The sequence below is a fragment of the Chanodichthys erythropterus genome, chromosome 14 (genome assembly GCF_024489055.1).
Source record: "Chanodichthys erythropterus isolate Z2021 chromosome 14, ASM2448905v1, whole genome shotgun sequence".
NCBI lineage: Eukaryota > Metazoa > Chordata > Actinopteri > Cypriniformes > Xenocyprididae > Chanodichthys > Chanodichthys erythropterus.
This window is the reverse complement of record NC_090234.1, coordinates 28,213,650-28,218,836: the sequence shown is the minus strand read 5'-3', so window position 1 is coordinate 28,218,836 and position 5,187 is coordinate 28,213,650.

Below are 5,187 nucleotides of genomic sequence, written 5' to 3'. Positions count from 1 at the left end.
GTCAGTAGCCGACTTCTCCGTGTCACGCATCAGGTAGTTATCTCCACAGTGCTCTTGAAGTGAGACCGTGCACGGCCAACTGTCTTTGAGGCCACACAAAAGAAGGGAAACACTGGTGAGAGGAGAAAGGTTCCTTCTGGCACTGCCTTCATTTAAATCTGCTTGTCAGACATGACAACTGATGGAGGTTAGCGTTTATTTCCCTTGTGTTTTCATCTCTTGAGCCATACAGTTTTGGTCTCTTACATCCATCTATTCCTGAGGCTATTTACCTCAAGCATTGTCCTATCAATTTCCTAGCATGTCAAACAAAAATTGTCATCATTTACTCGTACTCATGTTGTTCCAAACCAGTATGACTTTATTATTTCTGTGCACATATAAAAAGGTTCTTTATTGGCATTAGTGGTTACCATGAAGAACATCCATGGAACCTTTACAATCCAAACCTTTTCAAAGGTTCTTTATACTGGAGAAAGGTTCTTTAGATTATAAAATTCTCTTCACACTATGAAAAATAAAAACATTCTTTTACAAACTGTTCTTTGATCAACCCAAAATGGTTATTGATGTCACACTCTAAAAAATGCTGGGTTAAAAACAACCCAAGTTGGGTTGAAAATGGACAAACCCAGCAATTGGGTTGTTTTAACCCAGTGGTAGGGTTAAATGTTTGCCCAACCTGCTGGGTAGTTTTATTTAACTCAACTATTGTTTAAAAATTACTGTATTGCTTAATTAAAATTAACCCGAAGTGTGTTGGAAATTAACATTTATTAATGTTCAATGAATAATTATTAAACAATAAACATTTATTAAATTGCTTATTAATAAATGTATATTAATAAAACTATTAAACTATTAAATTTATATCAATAAAATATTAAAGCTTATTAATAAACATTGACCTTTTGTCTATTATTGTTGCCTCTAATTGCATCTGGTTTTTAATTTTGGGGATTTTAAAATTTTGGGTTCATTTTAAGCTAGCCATATAGTAATTTTTAAACAATAGTTGGTTTAAATAAAACTACCCAGCAGGTTGGGCAAACATTTAACCCAACCGCTGGGTTAAAACAACCCAATCGCTGGGTTTGTCAATTTTCAACCCAACTTGGGTTGTTTTTAACCCAGCATTTGTCACTGGGGTTGTTTTTTTTTTTTTTTACCACAATGACTTTCATTTATGTACAAAAACAGTTGAAAAGTTCTCCAGAATAGTTTATTTTATGTTCCACAATTAACAGAAAGAAAGTCATACAGGTTTAGAACAACATGACGATCTCTTTCGAGACAAAATAAGGAAGAAAACACAAAAATAACTTTGAGGCTTTAGGTCATTCATCTTCTTATTTCATTAGCATTTTAACCCCAGTTTTAACCCCAACCATTTCAAAAGCACAGAGCCAAACGATCCTAAAGTGTTGCCCCCCTCATGAGAAGATGTATTTCAGTGGTCATGCTGTTATTGCAAATGTCACCCAACTACACCGAATGGGCTTGCATCTGCGACTCATTAGTCAAAATGAAGCGCAAGATCAGTCTACATAAACATACACCCTGATTAATACAGTGAGTGTTGGCATGTGACAGGATAGGACAGGGTATGGAGAGAGAGACACAATTACACGCTCTTACAGTCTAGACATTTCCAGTGAGAAACAACGGCAGCATACCTCAAAATACTAATAAGGTTATATTTGTGCTTTAAAAACAAGACTGAGGCCAAGTTCTGGCTCTCATTAGATACTCTGACTGTGTGAAGGAGAATAAGGACAGAGCTGCAGATAACAGCGCCAGGAGAAATCCAGCCAAGTCCTTCAAAACTGGCCCAGTGAGCATGAGACACCTCGCTGGCTCGCAACATCCAAAAATATGCCCGCGTGTTTGTGCTTAATAATTTTCTACACGGATCCCAAAGGAAACATCGGCTGACATTTAACGCATCGTCAGAAACAATCAAGACACAAGAACGTTCATTAGATTAATTCTGGAGAGCAATAACTCTGAAATAAAAGAAAGTCACTGCCATCAGAATGAAATTGCACCCCGAAATTGCGACTGGACCTTAAGTGGCTCTCTGTGCTATTTTTAGCGTTCTTGGGAAAAATCGGTCACTCAAGTAAACGCTGCAGTGTCCAACGGCAAACTCAAAATGGCCAAGCTAAACCACTCTGGGACACATAGAGGGTTTTTTGTTAGCCTTAACGTGGTTTGACTCAAACCAACACCATTAGTGGTCTCAACTGAGCTGTGTCGACTTCCTACGTCACGTTACATTGGTTCTCACTTGGGACTGTAGGGGAAAAATCTTGAGTCTTCCTTATTTGGAAATCGATGAAATATAATAGGGCGGTTAAAAATTGGCACCTCATCTCAAATGAAATGAAACGGATACAGACAAATTAGTTTACCGATCCGTCTCACTTCTTTTCTCATTGGCCAGACTGTGGGTGTATTGATTTGTGCCCTCTGAAAAGGCAGGCTTGTATTTTAGGTGGTATCTCCTACCATTGCAGCTTGGCACCCTGTGTGGAGCTCCAGACTGTTCGCCATCGCCTCTAATGACACTCACTGCAAGAGAAGGAAACTATATTTATATGCATATACAGTCAGACAGGGATAAAGAAATGATTATGGTCAAGAAGATTTGTGCAGGTTATTTCACTCAAAGTACCTCTCAGTCCATCAGATCAATGAATGCCAAAGCAATCCTTGGAAAGATTTAGTGGTACCGTATTATTATTTACTTTATCCAGGAGGACCCTCCTGATTCTTGTTCATTTTCTGCAGAAGTGTATTGATTTATTTAAGCTTCAATATTATTTCAGTTTGAGCATTATTTATATCTAAATATCATAATATAAAATAGCAAATATCTTGTCAAATTTACTTGTATATACTTCTCAAATTAACTTTATTATTTTCATCCATTGTTGTAATTTGTTTCTGCTTATATTGAGCACAAATACATTTTGTAATGTTTTTGTAAAAAACAACAACAACAACAAAAGACTTTCACAGAAAGACTTTTCCTTAAAGACTTGCTTTCCAAGTTGAATATCTTACACAATTAAGTTTTTCAAATAATATCTATTTGAGTAATATCTATAAATAATATATATCCTGTTTTAAAGACCTTCTCACTTTATTTTTACTGGAAAAGAACACAAAAGTACTGATTAAAAATATTGCAGTCACTGAGCAATTTTAACTTGCTGCAGTTTTTAAATGCAGCAATGTTTTAATTTATTAAGTCAAATACAACAAATTAGTGGTTAGTTCCTGTCCTTGATTCTGATGGGTCAATAGCTGTGTTTTATTCACCCAGCGGTTCTGTGTATCACTACACAACACCCTTATCAACCACTCTTAGCAACGTAAACTGTTTGTTCTCAATTGATATTGTTCACTGAAGCTTACTGTATTATGTAGAAGAGTATTGTGAGAAAGAGATTGAGTGAACGAGTTTATTACCTGCATTCAGATTTACCATTTTCCTTCAGGTCAGTCCTATGTTCATAATAAAAATATGTTTAAATGTCCGATGTATCATTTTGTCCTTTTAAAGTTTAAGGGGTTTTCCCGTGACTGACAACACTAGTCAAAGCATTTGTCAGTTGCCTCTTGTTCAAAACAAAACAATTCAGTCTTTCAATATAAAAGTCTTCAATAATGACTGACATGCTCATAAAGACAGTCTTTGCCACCATCTAATAGTGTGGAAATGTAACTTCTGTTGCTGTTCACGGTGAGGTACTATTTTGTCCGGTGGAAGGAAGGCTTTTAGAAAAAGTTTACTTCATGAAAGTTGCATTGATACATATTTCTGGCTTTAATATTGGTATAGTGTGGTAACCGTTTTATAAAAGCAATAAGGTACTCGAGGCTAACGTGCCTAACAACGCCCTTCAGCCATGACTTATTCATGATACAGCACAGTCTCTCGTACCTTATTGCTTACATAATAATAATGACAAAAAGCCAGTACACTGAGCACAACTATAGACATTGGGTGACGCTGAGTGCAATTCTATGTAAGACAACAATGCAAAAAGTTTAATCACATATTTCCACAATGTATTCTTTAAATCAACTTGCACTTGACACAGCTGCCATTTTTATACGTTTATTTTCTGTCTGAAAATGACAAATGACAAATATCACTAAGCAATTCTACATGGTACAATTTCTCCAGTCATGCTTACAGTTTAGTGTTCAGTGACTCCAACTAAATATCTCACCTTGTTTTATTTGCCTCCAGCAACATCTCACATTGGAAAGAGACTCTTGTTCACAAACACACCAGACTGTTAATGAGTTCTTAAAATCAGTAGCTAAGACCTGAGGCTGGGCTTGAAGAGGCTGACAGGTACAATGATGGAAACCAGGTGTGTGTGTGTGTGTGTGTTTGAGAGTGTCTTGCAGAAGTGCCTTTCTATGACTGAATCATTGGTTATAGACAAAAAAAAGAACACGTTTCTTTATAGCCTGTTAGTTTACAGTATATATTTGTAGTGTTAAACAATGAATATTCACATGGTTAATGATAAAGTTGACAAGACACGTATCAGATTGAGTGGGCAGAAGCCTTTGGCTGTATAAGTTCCTGGTCAAGGTCATATCCATTAGTTTGACCTTTGACCTGCAGTGCCCTCTGGTGCTACAGCGTGATTATTCTCTGACTAGGCCTGATTCTTTTTTTCCTGAAGCTATAACTTTCTCCAGAGAATCTGGACAGAGAAACAAAATATTAGTTTTTTTTAGGGGGTGGAAAAATCATATACACATGGGGCTTCTTTATGTTATGTTTTTATGTTATACATGTGTACTTGTTTGTGCTAAAAGTAGCTGGCAGAGAGAGTGAGAGAGGGCAAAATGTCAGTGCTTCAGTCTTTCTATTCACAGTACAGCCTGTTTGTTTTTCATTTCTGTAATCAGGCCTGCATTAATTTTGAGATGTCTGTGTTGTCACTGCTGCAAGCTATGCGACTTCTGACCTCTGGTACTATCTTACGGTTTACTGTTGACCAATTATGACTGACTGCCAATCAATAAATTGAAAAAAAAGAAAAAAAAAAAAAGTGTCAAACAGAAAACTTTTGGGGATAAGACCAAAGTTCCTAGTATTACTGGATATTATAGCTCTGTTCTAAAACGGTTTCTGAAACAAATTCCAATATGGAA